This window comes from Macaca mulatta, chromosome 5, assembly GCF_049350105.2.
Source record: "Macaca mulatta isolate MMU2019108-1 chromosome 5, T2T-MMU8v2.0, whole genome shotgun sequence".
Taxonomy (NCBI): domain Eukaryota; kingdom Metazoa; phylum Chordata; class Mammalia; order Primates; family Cercopithecidae; genus Macaca; species Macaca mulatta.
Window position 1 is genome coordinate 64,792,748 of NC_133410.1, and position 15,928 is coordinate 64,808,675.

A 15,928-nucleotide genomic window follows, 5' to 3' on the forward strand; every position below is an offset into this window, starting at 1 on the left:
GATACTAGGAAGAAATTGCATCAACTAACGAGCAAAATAACCAGCTAATATCATAAAGCCAGGATCAGGTTCACACATAACAATATTAACCTTAAATGTAAATGAACTAAATGCTCCAATTAAAAGACACAGACTGGCAAATTGGATAAAGAGTCAAGACCCATCAGTTTGCTGTATTCAGGAGACCCATCTCACATGCAGAGACACACATAGGCTCAAAATAAAGGAATGGAGGAAGATCTACCAAGCAAACGGAAAACAAGAAAAAAGGCAGGGGTTGCAATCCTAGTCTCTGATAAAGCAGATTTTAAACCATCAAAGATCAAAAGAGACAAAGAAGGCCATTACATAATGATAAAGGGATCAACTTATCAGGAAGAGCTAACCTAAATATATATGCACCCAATACAGGAGCACCCAGCTTCATAAAGCAAGTCCTTAGAGACTTACAAAGAGACTTAGGCTCCCATACAATACTAATGGGAGACTTTAACACCCCACTGTCAACATTTGACAGATCGAGACAGAAACTAACAAGGATATCCCGGAATTGAACTCAACTCTGCACCAAGAATACCTAATAGACATCTACAGAAATCTCCAACCAAAACCAATAGAATACACATTCTTCTCAGCACCACATCACACTTATCCAAAACTGACAGCATAGTTGGAAGTAAAGCACTCCTCAGCAAATGTAAATGAACAGAAATTATGACAAACTGTCTCCTAGACCATAGAGCAATCAAACTAGAACTCAGGACCAAGAAACTCTATCAAAACCACTCAACTACATGGAAACTGAACAACCTGCTCCTCAATGACTACTGGGTACATAACAAAATGAAGGCAGATATAAAGATGTTCTTTGAAACCAATGAGAACAAAGATACAACATACCAGAGTCTCTGGGACACATTTAAAGCAGTGTGTAGAGGAAAATTTATTGCACTAAATTCCCACAAGAGAAAGCTGGAAAGATCTAAAATTGACACCCTAACATCACAATTGAAACAACTAGAGAAGCAAGAGCAATAACATTCAACAGCTAGCAGAAGGCAAGAAATAACTAAGATCGGAGCAGAACTGAAGGAGATAGAGACACAAAAAACCCTCCAGAAAATCAATGAATCCAGGAGCAGATCTTTTGAAAAGATCAACAAAATTGATAGACCAATAGCAAGACTAAAAAGAATAAAAGAGAGAAGAATCAAATAGATGCAAAAAAATGATAAAGGGGATATCACCACCAACCCCACAGAAATACAAACTACCATCAGAGAATACTATAAACACCTCTGTGCAAATAAACTAGAAAATCTAGAAGAAATGGATAATTTCCTGGACACTTACACTCTCCCAAGACTAAACCAGGAAGAAGCTGAATCCCTGAATATATTAATAGCAGGCTCTGAAATTGAGGCAATAATTAATAGCCTTCCAACCAAAAGAAGTCCAGGACCAGAGTATTCACAGCCAAATTCTAACAGAGGTAGAAGGAGGAGTTGGTACCATTCCTTCTGAAACTATTCAAATCAATAGAAATAGAGGGAATCCTCCCTATCTCATTTTATGAGGCCAACATCATCCTGATACCAAAGCCTGACAGAGATACAAAAAAAAAAAGAGAGAGAGAATTTTAAACCAATATCTCTGATGAACATTGATGCAAAAATCCTCAATAAAATACTGGCAAAGCAAATCTAGCAGCACATCAAAAAGTGTATCCACCATGATCAAGTGGTCATCATCCCTGGGATGCAAGGCTGGTTCAACATTCGCACATAAATAAACATATTCCAGCATATAAACAGAACCAAAGACAAAAACCACATGATTATCTCAGTAGATGCAGAAAAGACCTTTGACAAAATTCAACATCCCCTCATGCTAAAAACGCTCAATAAATTTGGTATTGATGGAACACATCTCAAAATAATAAGAGCTATTTATGACAAATCCATGGCCAATATCATACTGAATGGGCAAAAACTGGAAGCATTCCCTTTAAAAACTGGCACAAGACAGGGATGCCCTCTCTCACCACTCCTATTCAACATAGTGTTGGAAGTTCTGGCTAGGACAATCAGGCAAGAGAAAGAAATAAAGGGTATTCAGTTAGGAAAAGAAGAAGTCAAATTGTCCCTGTTTGCAGATGACATAATTGTATATTTAGAACACTCCATTGTCTCTGCCCAAAATCTCCTTAAGTTGATAAGCAACTTCAGCAAAGTCTCAGGATACAAAATCAATGTGCAAAAATCACAAGCATTCTTATACACCATAACAGACAAACAGAAAGCCAAATCATGAATGAATTCCCATTCACAATTGCTTCAAAGAGAATAAAATATCTAGGAATCCAACTTACAAGGGATGTAAAGGACCTCTTCAAGGAGAACAACAAACCACTGCTCAGTGAAATAAAAGAGGACACAAACAAATAGAAGAACATACCATGCTCATGGATAGGAAGAATCAATATCATTAAAATGGCCATACTGCCAAAGGTAATTTATAGATTCAATGCCATCCCCACTAAGCTAACAATGACTTTCTTCACAGAATCAGAAAAAACTGCTTTAAAGTTCATATGGAACCAAAAAGGACCCCACATTGCCAAGACAATCTTAAGCCAAAAGGACAAAGCTGGAGGCATCATACTACCTGACTTCAAACTATACTATAAGGCTACAGTAACCAAAACAGTATGGTACTGCTACCAAAACAGAGATATAGACAAATGGAACAGAATAGCGCCCTCAGAAATAATACCACACATCTACAGCCATCTGATATTTGACAAACCTGAGAAAAACAACTAATGAGACAGGATTCCCTATTGAATGAATGGTGCTGGGAAAATTGACTACTCATAAGTAGAAAGCTGAAACTGGATCTTTTCCTTACTTCTTATATGAAAATTAATTCAAGATGGATTAGAGACTTAAATGTGAGACCTAAAACCATAAAAACCCTAGAGGAAAACCTAGGTAATACCATTCAGGACATATACATGGGCAAGGACTTCATGTCTAAAACAGCAAAAGCAACGGCAACAAAAGCCAAAATTGACAAATGGGATCTAAATAAACTGAATAGCTTCTGCACAGCAAAGGAAAATACCATCAGAGTGAACAGACAACCTACAGAATGGGAGAAAATTTTTGCAATCTACTCATCTGACAAAGGGCTAATATCCAGAACCTACAAAGAACTCAAACAAATTTACAAAAAAAAAAAAAAAAATCCATCAAAAAGTGGGCAAAGGATATGAACAAACATTTCTCAAAAGAAGACATTCATACACCCAAAAGACACATGAAAAAATGCTCATCATCACTCACCATCAGAGAAATGCAAATCAAAACCACAATGAGATACCATCTCACACCAGTTAGAATGCCAATCATTAAAAAGTCAGGAAACAACAGGTGCTGGAGAGGATGTGGAGAAATAGGAACACTTTTACACTGTTGGTGGGAGTGTAAACTAGTTCAACCATTGTGGAAAACAGTATGGCGATTCCTCAAGGATCTAGAACTAGAAACACCATTTGACCCAGCCATCCCATTACTGTGGATATACCCAAAGCATTATAAGTCATGCTGCTATAAAGGCACATGCACACGTATATTTATTGTGGCACTATTCACAATAGCAATGACTTGGAATCCACCCAAATGTCCATCAGTGACAGACTGGATTAAGAAAATGTGGCACATATACACCATGGAATACTATGCAGCCATAAAAAAGGATGAGTTTGTGTCCTTTGTAGGGACATGGATGCAGCTGGAAACCATCATTCTCAGCAAACTATCACAAGAACAGAAAACCAAATACCGCATGTTCTCACTCATAGGTGGGAACTGAACAATGAGATCACTTGGAAACAGGAAGGGGAACATCACACACCGGGTCCCATTGTGGGGAGGTGGGGGATGGGATAGCATTAGGAGATATACCTAATGTAAATGTCAAGTTAATGGGTGCAGCCCATCAACATGGCACATATATACATATGGAACAAACCAGCCCATTGTGCATATGTACCCTAGAACTTAAAGTATAATTTAAAAAAAAAAATTGAAAAAAAAAAAGAATATTGAATATTGGCCACCGATCTCTGTTGGCTTCAGGGATTTTGTTTTTATTTTATTTTATTTTATTTTATTATTTTTTATTTTTTATTATACTTTAAGTTCTAGGGTACATGTGCATAACGTGCAGGTTTGTTACATATGTATACTTGTGCCATGTTGGTGTGCTGCACCCATCAACTCGTCAGCACCCATCAACTCGTCATTTACATCAACCCCAATGTAATCCCTTCCCCCTCCCCCCTCCCCGTGATAGGCCCCGGTGTGTGATGTTCCCCTTCCTGAGTCCAAGTGATCTCATTGTTCAGTTCCCACCTATGAGTGAGAACATGTGGTGTTTGGTTTTCTGTTCTTGTGATAGTTTGCTAAGAATGATGGTTTCCAGCTGCATCCATGTCCCTACAAAGGACACAAACTCATCCTTTTTGATGGCTGCATAGTATTCCATGGTGTATATGTGCCACATTTTCTTAATCCAGTCTGTCACTGATGGACATTTGGGTAGATTCCAAGGCTTTGTTATTGTGAATGGTGCTGCAATAAACATATGTGTGCATGTGTCTTTACAGCAGCATGATTTATAATCCTTTGGGTATATAACCAGTAATGGGATGGCTGGGTCAAATGGTATTTCTAGTTCTAGATCCTTGAGGAATTGCCGCACTGTTTTCTGCACTGGTTGAACTAGTTTACAATCCCACCAACAGTGTAAAAGTGTTCCTATTTCTCCACACCCTCTCCAGCACCTGTTGTTTCCTGACATTTTAATGATTTCCATTCTAACTGGTGTGAGATGGTATTTCATTGTGGTTTTGATTTGCATTTCTCTGATGTCGAGTGATGATGAGAATGTTTTCATGTGTTTGTTGGCTGTATGAATGTCTTCTTTTGAGAAGTGTCTGTTCATATCCTTTGCCCACTTTTTGATGGGGTTGTTTGTTTTTTTCTTGTAAATTTGATTGAGTTCTTTATAGGTTCTGGATATTAGCCGTTTGTCAGATGAGTAGATTGCAAAAATTTTCTCCCATTCTGTAGGTTGCCTGTTCACTCTGATGGTAGTTTCTTTTGCTGTGCAGAAGCTCTTTAGTTTAATTAGATCCCATTTGTCAATTTTGGCTTTTGTTGCCATTCCTTTTGTTGTTTTAGACATGAAGTCCTTGCCCATGCCTATGTCCTGAATGGTATTACCTAGGTTTTCCTCTAGGGTTTTTATGGTATTAGGTCTAACATTTAAGTCTCTAATCCATCTTGAATTAATTTTCATATAAGGAGTAAGGAAAGGATCCAGTTTCAGCTTTCTACTTATAGCTAGTCAATTTTCCCAGCATCTTTTATTCAATAGGGAATCCTGTCCCTATTTCTTGTTTTTGTCAGGTTTATCAAAGACCAGATGGCTATAGATGTGTGGTATTATTTCTGAGGACTCTGTTCTGTTCCATTGGTCTATATATCTGTTTTGGGACCAGTACCATGCTGTTTTGGTTTCTGTAGCCTTGTAGTATAGTTTGAAGTCAGGTAGCGTGATGCCTCCAGCTTTGTTCTTTTGACTTAGGATTGTCTTGGCAATGCGGGCTCTTTTCTGGTTCCATATGAACTTTAAAGCAGTTTTTTCCAATTCTGTGAAAAAACTCATTGGTAGCTTGATGGGGATGGCATTGAATCTATAAATAACCTTGGGCAGTATGGCCATTTTAATGATATTGAGTCTTCCTATCCATGAGCATGGTATGTTCTTCCATTTGCTTGTGTCCTCTTTTATTTCACTGAGCAGTGGTTTGTTGTTCTCCTTGAAGAGGTCCTTTACATACCTTGTAAGTTGGATTCCTAGGTATTTTATTTTCTTTGAAGCTATTGTCAATGGGAGTTCGTTTATGACTTGGCTCTCTGTTTGTCTGTTATGGTGTATAAGAATGCTTGTGATTTTTGCACATTGATTTTGTATCCTGAGACTTTGCTGAAGTTGCTTATCAGCTTAAGGAGATTTTGGGCTGAGACCATGGGTTGTTCTAAATATACAATCATGTCATCTGCAAACAGGGACAATTTGACGACTTCTTTTCCTAAAAAAAACAGTTTTTTAAAAAATCATATGATCAGTCCACAGTAGAAAGGAAGGATAAACTTAAAGAAATATGATAAAATATTTTAATTAAATAACTAAAATCTCTAAAAACATAACTATTTTCTTGATGAAAAATTCATTTTTATTGTTTGCATTATTGTAACAGGCTTGATAATTACATGTAATTTCCATGACTTAAAAGCCACCTATTTAAGGTGTAAAATCCCAATATATTTAGAATGCTTACGAGTCATGAATCCATCTGGAATCATACAATTTAGGGTGTTGTATAAGTGACTTCTTTCACTGAGAATAATTTTTTGGGTTTTTTTAAAAATAGTTTTTAGATTCACTCACGTTGTAGTGTGTATTTTCATTTCTTCTTACAGCAGTATATTATTTTAGAGTATGGATATGCCATATTTTCTTTGTTCACTTTTCAGTTCATTGGTCTTTTGATTGTTTCCAATTGTGGCTTCTAGGAACATTGCTACACATGTTTTTGCATAAACATGTTTTTCTTTGGGATTAATACTATAAGTGGAATTGCTGGCTCATGTGGGAAATATGTTTATGAAGAACTGCTAAACTGTTTTCCAAAGTACTTGTTCCATTTGTCATTACCACCAACAATGCAAGAGTGTTCCAATTCTTCCACACAGGAAACAGGAAAATACTGGGTAGAAGTTGTTGGTTCCCCTGCAAAGGTCCCACCCTCAAGCCTGAAAACTCTTGGCCTTAAATGAGAAGAGACATTCTGTTTTTGAGGTCCAAAGTTGCCTTTTGGCCCACCATACCCCCCATTTTGTACTCATATAAACCCCAACCGCCTGGCATGAACAGAAGAGCAGAAGAATGGCAGAATGCTGCAACAGAGAGAAGAGAAGGAGTTTCTGAATGCCGAGAGTAGTTCAGCTGAAGACGGTTGGAGACGAGAGGAGATTGGATGCTGGATGACCAAACTCCAGAGGAAGATCATCTTCCCACTCCATCACCATTCTAGCTCCCTATTCATCCCACTAAGAGCCACCTCCACCACTCAGTGAAACCCCTGCATTTGTCCTCCAAGTCCATGTGCAACTTGATTCTTCCTGGATGCTGGACAAGGACCTGAGTACTAACAGGACGCTGAACTGGTTAACACTTAAGCCATCAGTATATGGCAAGGCTAAAAGAGTACACTAACACATGCCCACTTGGGCTTCAGGAGTTGCAGACTCCCACCCCTGTATGCTGCCGTGGCGCCAGAGCCCAGGGGCGCTCGCCCAGGCTCCTGCACTTGCCTGTCTGCCTGCTCCCTCTCCCGTAAGGGGCTTGAACGTGCATGGCGACTGAACAGATGAGCCACACAGCTGTCACACATCTTGTGGGGGGGGGGGAACTTTTGCACTTCATATACAAGAATGTTTATGACAGAATTATTAATATTGTCTAAAAATTGTTAGTAGCCCAAATGTCTATTGGTCATAAAATGATGACATAATCTGTGGTTTAACAATCAACAAAATACTACACAGCAATGGTATTAACCAACAACGGCTACACAAAAGTTTTAAAAAATAGACTCTAATGAATATATGTTATATAATTCAGTTAGATAAACAAAGAAAACTAATGTATGATATTTGAAGTCAGGCTACTATTTAATTGGACGACAAAAGTAGTGACTAAATCTTTCAGGACAAGAGAGTTATTCTAGGCAGGTTGTGACATCCTACACCATGATCTGAAGAGTAGGTAAATTGGTATCTTCTCTTCAAGATAATGTTCAAGATGATCTTACACTTTTGACCTATTCACTTAGTGTATGTATATTTATATTTTGACTTTAATATTTAAAGGTTTATTTTATAAGATATATAATATATTTAACATTGTAAGAATCAAGTATCAAAATAAGCGTAAAACGTAGAGAAAATAGTGTGGCCAGGAAAAGCCTCTCTTAGAGGGAATACTTAAAGGGAAGCCTCAAAAAGAGATAGAAGTATGCCTTGGGTTGTTGCAAGAAAGAATGTTCCAAGAGCACAAGGAGGGGGCAAAATGTGTAAAGATGCTATGGTGAGAACACTTTTGGCGCCCTAAAGAAAAATAGAAGGCCAATGTCTCTAGAAGACCTAGCGTGTATGGCAAAAGTGTTAGGAGAACAGTTTGCCAGTGTTTGACATTGCAGGGTCCTGTAGGCCAAATAACAGAGTTGGATTTTATTCTTAATATGATGAGAAGTCAGGCAAAAATCTTAATTAGGGGAGTGGCAAAATCTGACTTTTATTTCAAAAATATAATTTTGGCTACTGGGTAGGAAACAGTAGGAGACAAAAGGTAGGGTAGAAGCAGAGTGACTAGCTATGAGGCATTTCACTCGCCATGACACAATTCCTTTCTGGAACTTAAACATGATAGTTTTCAAATTGTATTTCCACTATCTTTCCTAAAGCACTTAAAATTGCTCATGATGTTGCGCACGTTCTCATATGCCTGTTTGAGAACTAAAAGAGTATAATTGGATTGTTCACAACACAAAGTTATCCTTTTAAGGGAAGGATACCTTATTCTCCATGATGTGATCATTTCACATTGCAGCCTGTATCAAAACATCTCATGCAACCCATAAATATATATACCTGGTAAATACCCACAAAAACTAAAAATTAACAAACTAAAAAGTAATAATAAAATGGCTTATATTTGTTTTTCCTGTAAGAAATTAATTTTCCTGACTTTCCATTTTACTTTAAAAAATTTGTCAATGATAAAATTCCAATGTAAAAGCCAAAGTTTCTATGATGACTCAAACTAAATTGCACAAATTCTATGTCAATTTTATGTCATTTACTTTGAATCATTTAGAACTTTAAAAACCTTTCATGTTCTGGGTGCAGTGGCTCATGCCTGTAATCCTAGCACTTTAGGAGGCCGAGGTGGGTGGATCACCTGAGGTCAGGAGTTCGAGATCACTCTGGCCAACATGGAAAAACCCTGTTTGTCTCTACTAAAAATCCAAAAAGTAGCCAGGCATGGTGTCTTGTGCCTGTAATCCCAGCTACTTGGGAGGCTGAGGCAGGAAAACCTCTTGACACCATGGTAGGTGGAGGTTGCAGTGAGCCGAGACTGCACCACTGCACTCCAGCCTGGGCAACACAGCAAGACTCTGTTTCAATTAATTAATTAATTAATTAATTAGTTAAAATAAAAACCTTACATGGACTTGATATGCTCAAGAAAATAAACTTACTTTCAATTTTGGTATCTCTATGTTTATCCTTCAGATATAAAGAGAACACTATGAAGTTATCAAGAATTTGTCATAATCAACCAGTAAAGGTTGAGCAGTCTTGTGGATTGAATTTTTTAGTCACCATAAAGGAGCCAAGCACCCTCAGGTTGCAGTCCACGACCTAACCTGTTTCCAGTACCACTCTTTGGATGTGATTGGGTTCCTGCTGACCTGTGTGGCAACTGTAACATTTACCATCATACAACGTTGTATGTTTTATTTCTGGAAATTTGCTAGAACTGGAAAGAAGGGGAAAAGAGATTAGCTGTATTTGAGTCTTGAAGCTGGGAAACCAGATAGATGGGACTTCTTCAGTTTATTCCAACAAGAAAGGTTATGGCGCAAGATTCCTTTCTTTCTGTGACAGAAAATCTCTTTAAAACTTACTTACCTTGTCAAATAAAAATTTGTTTTTCAGAGATTTAATACCTGTTTAATGGTTAGAAACAGTTTTCGTCAAGAGGGAAAATACTGGCAAAACTGTTAAATAGTATAAAGTCATACAAACTGATATTTAAACTTGTAGAGTTTATATTGAAATTCGTTGCTCCCATTTACAGGTTACATGAAAAAAATTTTACTGAGCTTAAGTACATTTCACGCATTTTACTTAAACACAAGAATATTAAGAAGTCCGCTGACAGTATTGGTACTGTTTTGCAAATACTCAGATTACTTTGGCTTCATTTTGAGCAGGATTTTCATATTTTAACTGTTGTTAAAGGAATTATTAAACAATTGAATTGTATTAAAAAACTCTCTCTTCCTTTTAATATTTTGAGATGAGTAGTGCTACTTGGCCTTTACACTGAAGCACAGTGCTTCAGCGTCATTTTTTTCCCAAAACTTGTGGCAAAATGTTTATTATTTTAGAGCTATATTCATTTCCCCAATAGAATGTATGTGGAATTAGAAATATAGCTACTGCTACCTGCTTCCTACAGTAATATTGAACTATTTTACAAAGTCTTTGGTTCTATGAGCCAATTCAGACTTTCCATGTGATATCAACAAAATCAAGACATCTTTGTCCAAAAAAAATTAGAAATGTAGAAATGAGTGAGTGAGTGGTGGAGAGAACACTGGACTAAAAGTCAGGAGAGCTGGGGTCCAGTCCCATGCTTCTTTTGAGCCAATCTTTCACCCTGAGCCTCAGTTTACCCATTTTTTCTGGTCACTTAAAAATATTCATCTGGTTGATTTTATTCTCATATTTTAAATTATTTCAATAGATTTTAGGGAACAGGTGGTGTTTGATCAGATGGATAATTTATTTAGTTGTGATTTCTGAAATTTCGGCACACCCATCACCCAAGCAGTGTACACAGCACCCAAAGTGTAGTCTTTTATCCCTCTTCCCATTCCGACCTTTCCCGGAGTGCTGAGAGTCCATTATATTACTCTTACGCCTTGGCGTTTTCATAGCTTAGTTCCCACTTACAAGTGAGAACATCCAATGTTTGACTACCTAATCCTGAATTACTTCACTTAGAATAATGGTCTGCAACTCTATCCAGGTTGCCGTTAATGGCATTATTTTGTTATTTTTGTAGCTGAGTAGCAATCCAAGGTGTATGACTGTGTGTGTGTGTGTGTGTGTGTGTGTGTGTGTGTGTGTGTGTCACATTTTCTTTATCCTCCCATTGGTTGTTGGACATTTAGGTTTGTTCCATATTTTTACAGTTGGGAATTGTGCTGCTGTGAAGATGTGAGTGCACGACTCTTTGCATATAATGACTTCTTTTTTTCTGTGTAGATACCCAGTAGTAGGATAGCTGGGTAAAAATGTAGATCTACTTTTAGTTCTTTAAGGAATCTCCATACTCTTTTCTATAGTGGTTCTACTAGTTTACATTCCCACCAGCAGTGTAAAAGTGTTTCCTTTCTACCACATCCATGCGAGTATTGTATTATTTGAGGGATTTTAATGATGCTCATTCTTACAGGAGGACAGTGGTATTGCACTGTGGTTTTCATTTGCATTTCCATGATAATTAGTGATGTTGAGCACATTTTTTTTTATGTTTGTTGGACATTTGTATATTTTCTTTTGAGAATTGTCAATTCTTGATCGGCCTACTTTTTAAGGGTATTATTTGTTTTTCTCTTGTTAATTTGCTTGAACTCTTTGTACATTCTGAATATTAGTCCTTTGTCAGGTGCACAGTTGGTGAATATTTTCTCCCATTCTGTGAGTTGTCTGTTGACTCAGCTGATTATTTCTTTGCTGTGCAGAAGCCTTTTAGTTTAATTAAACTAAATAGATGTGACTTAGTTAAGTCACATCTATTTATCTTTGTTTTTGTTGCATTTGCTTTTAGGTTCTTGGTCATAAAGTCCTTGTTAAGCCAATGTCTAGAAGAGACTTTCTGATGTTATCTCGTAGAGTTTTTATTGTTTCAGGTCTTAGGTTTAATTTTTTCATCCATCTTTTTTTTTTTTTTTTTTTTTTTGAGACGGAGTCTGGCTCTGTCGTCCAGGCTGGCGTGCAGTGGCCGGATCTCAGCTCACTGCAAGCTCTGCCTCCCAGGTTTATGCCATTCTCCTGCCTCAGCCTCCCGAGTAGCTGGGACTACAGGCGCCCGCCACCTCGCCCGGCTAGTTTTTGTATTTTTTAGTAGAGACAGGGTTTCACCGTGTTAGCCAGGATGGTCTCGATCTCCTGACCTCGTGATTCGCCCGTCTCGGCCTCCCAAAGTGCTGGGATTACAGGCTTGAGCCACCGCGCCCGGCCTTTTTCATCCATCTTAAGTAGATTTTTTAAAATAAGTCGAGAGATGTGGATTCAGTACCGTTCTACTACATGTGGCTTGTCAATTATCCCAGCACCATTGGTTGAATAGGTTGAATAAGGTGTCCTTTCTCCACTTTATGTTTTTGTTTGCTTTGTCAAAGATCAGTTATCTATAAGTTTTTGGCTTTATTTCTGGATTCTGGATTCTGTTCCGTTGGTCGACATACCTGTTTTTATACCAGTGCCACCCTGTTTCAGTAGCTACAGCCTTGTAGTAGTTTGAAGTTGGGGAATGTGATACCTCCAGATTTGTTCTTCTTGCTTAGTCTTGCTTTGGCTATGCAGACTTCAATCTGAGAATCAAATCAAGAATTCAACCCTTTTCACAACAGCTGAATCAAGAAAATAAAATAAAATAAAATAAAATAAAATAAAATAAAATAAAATACTTAGAAATATACTCAACCAAGAAGCTGAAAGACCTCCACTAAGAAAACTACAAAATTCTGTCAAAACAAATCATAGATGACACAAACAAATGGAAACATGTCCTATGTTCATGGATGGGTACAATCAATTTTATGAAAATGACCATACAGCCAAAAGCAATCTATGAATTCAGTGCAATTCTCATCAACATAGCATCATCATTCTTAACAGAGCTAGGAAAAACAATCCTAAATTTCATATTGGTTTTATTCTCATTTATGACCTTTAATAGCAAATGTAACTTCTTAATTTTAGTTTGTGATAATATAGGAAATGCATTCTAAAAGGACTTAGTGAATTTTCAATCTTGCTAAACATACATGCACATATATATGTCCATTTCTTTTGAAACAAGACACAGTATCACTTTATTATCTTATAGGTATGTTGGGAAATTCAATGTGTTTATTGAAGACAGTTTGAAATAATAATTATTATTCTACATAACTATATTTTAAATGATCATGTCTAATTTTTTCTCTTTTCCACAGTCTTTTGATCGTTCCCTCCTATAAATATAACATTAAATTTTTAGTATAACAAAAAGATATATACAAGGAATACAAAAAGTATATAAAGTTTGGGAAAATAGCTAAATTAAGCCATACACCTTTAATCTGCACATCAGTGAAGCACTTTATGATCACAGTGGTCCAGACTAACAGAAACCTATTTGTCTTTGTTAACCAGAAGTCTCATCATTAAACAAGTCTCCCAACAAATATTCTTGAGCCTAAGGCATGATTTAAACATATATCACTATATATAGATGTGTATGTGTCTATACACACACACATATATATCACTATATATAGATCACCAAATACATAGATTTGTATTTGTATACATATATATCAATCATGTCATACACAGACACACCTACACTAAAACATTGATGTTAAAAAGTTATAGGAAGCGTTTACAACAGAATATTTTATACAAATCATCCAGGTATTGAGACATTTATAAAGAAAAGTAGGAATAATAAGGTGGCTTTATTTGCTTCAACTTCCTCACCAATGAAATGGCAGTGGTGGTCATAGTATTATCAACCTCATGGGGTTGATGACAGGATGAATTCATTAATATTTCAAAGCACCAAAAACAACTGTATATACAGAAAAGTAAAAATTTTTGGAACACTGAATTTGGCAAGGTTTTTAGATATGACGCCAGGAGCAGAAGCAACCAAAATAAAATTGATAAACAGAGTTTCATCAAAATTAAGATTTTCAAAATCAAAGAACACCATTAATGAAGTCAAAAGAGAAACCCGAGTTTAAAGTATATATTTACAAGTTACATACCTGATAAGTGACTTATATAAAAAATATATAAAGAAAGCTTACAGCTCAATGTTAAAAAGACAAATAGCTTAATCAAAAAATGTTTAAAAGTTCTAAACAGGAATTTACCAGGGAATATGTAAATGTCCAATAAGAACATAAAAAAATGTTTTATGTTAGATTATATAGTTGAGAGAAATATATAACGTCTTCCCAATAACAAGTAACTTTTCCTTTGTGCTCATAGTCAGGTAAATAAATCCTCATGACTAAACAGAAAAGCTGCCTGGAATAAATACAAGTTATTTAGCAGAACTAGAACAATATAAAATTAAAGATACATAAACAAATAACACTAGTCTTCCTAAGAATCCATACTAGTGATTAAAATATTATAAATGAAGAGTCTGGTTTCCATATTTTTTAACAGTATCTTTCTCCACTACTGTGCAAAGATGTTATTTTAATTCTTATTATATGTACTAAGTCAAATACACACACACGCACACTTGCATGACTATGCATTAATAATAGAGGAAATGTATCTTGTGGCACATACCTCCTTCCAAAGGAACTGAGTGATGAGGTTTGTTTAAAAACTTGGCACTACTGAAAACAGTGTGGAGGTTTCTCAAAAAAATTAACATAAGATTACCATGTGATGCAGCAATCCCTCTTCTGGATATTTATCCATAAGAATTAAAATCAGGATCTCAAAGAGATATTTGCACATCCATATTCATAACAGCACTATTATGAAAACTCAGACCCTGAAGCAATCCCAGCATCTATCCAAGCAAAGTGTAGGACCAACCGAGGCCGATTGGTCTAAAATGAAAGGAAAGGTGCATGTGCTGTGTCATAACCAGGAGGGAATGGGAGGAAAACTGTCGAAACCCAACCCATTGGAATGCATGTTAAAGAACTTTAAGAAAGGTTTTGCTGGGGGTGGGGGGGGGGGGGGGCGGGTTAGGAAGTCGAGTTAACCCATCGAATCCTGAGAGCTCTCTGTGAATTAGAATAGCCCTCTTTTGGTGTTGGCTGGCCGCCGAATGTACCACAGATAGGGAGACCATTGGTCACGTGTTTAAGGTGGTGACCAGAGTCGGAGGACAGTCATGGCGTTCAGACCAAATTTCCTTATACTAACTCACGGCCGAATGCAGCCCTGTTTAGCAGCTTATTGCGGAATGCTCGCAGTGGAGCAGAGAAATCAGCTGTGCTGGCAGCTACAAAGACAAAGTGAAAGCTTCGCCTGTAAACACAGAGTTAAAAAGAAAGTCATAGGAGCTTGTAGCATGAGCAGAGTGAAAAGTGAAAGCTTCTCTGGCAAACACGGAGACAGAAAGAAAGTCGCAGGAAAAACCGGTTTTGCAAGAACCACTGGAGGGAAAAGAGACCCCTCCTCCATATGTTCCTATCTACCTCCCTTTACACAGAGTTACTGACTTTGAGGAGTCAAGCTCAAAAGGATACACGCCCCCAGTCTCTCCTGAGATGAAAAAATCTGAGCGCTCCCTCCAGGAAGTTAAGGTGAAATGCTAGGAAGTCAAGCAAGCTGTCTCCAGTCAGGTCGTGTTCCGGCTATGCAAATGCGTCTCTGGAAACAAGGGACCCCCATACGATCCAAATGAGGCAGCCCAGCTACAGCAGCTGCCCAGATACTAAGAGGCACCCCTGCAAAGTTTAAGGGAAGGCAGGAGAAAGACAATCAATTTCGGGAAAATCTCAGTGGTGCTCCAGGGCTCAGATGAAAGCCCCAGTCAGTTTTATAAAAGACTTACTGAGGCCAGCGCATGGTGAACAGGGCATTTGTATTGCAGGCCTAGGGGGATATCAGGCGAAAATTGCAGAAAATGGAAGGTTTTGCAGGCATGAATGCCACTCAGCTTACTGAAGTGGCCACAAGGTGTACATTAACCGAGATCAGGAGGCAAAGAGGGAGGCTCATTGAAGGCTTAAGAAAAAGGCCTATTTGCT

General features: G+C 37.4%; 1 long non-coding RNA gene across 2 annotated transcripts; it reads right to left on the bottom strand.

Moving 5' to 3' along the window:
* Positions 1 to 10,696: 10,696 nt before the first annotated feature.
* Positions 10,697 to 15,577, bottom strand: LOC144341174 (uncharacterized). Of its 2 annotated transcripts, none has more exons than XR_013417958.1 (2): positions 14,508 to 15,577; positions 10,697 to 12,526 (listed from the first exon to the last, which is right to left on the bottom strand). It is a non-coding gene; the product is annotated as an uncharacterized LOC144341174 (long non-coding RNA). The 2 variants fall into 2 exon arrangements; XR_013417957.1 differs by having other exon boundaries at positions 10,697 to 12,565.
* Positions 15,578 to 15,928: the final 351 nt, after the last annotated feature.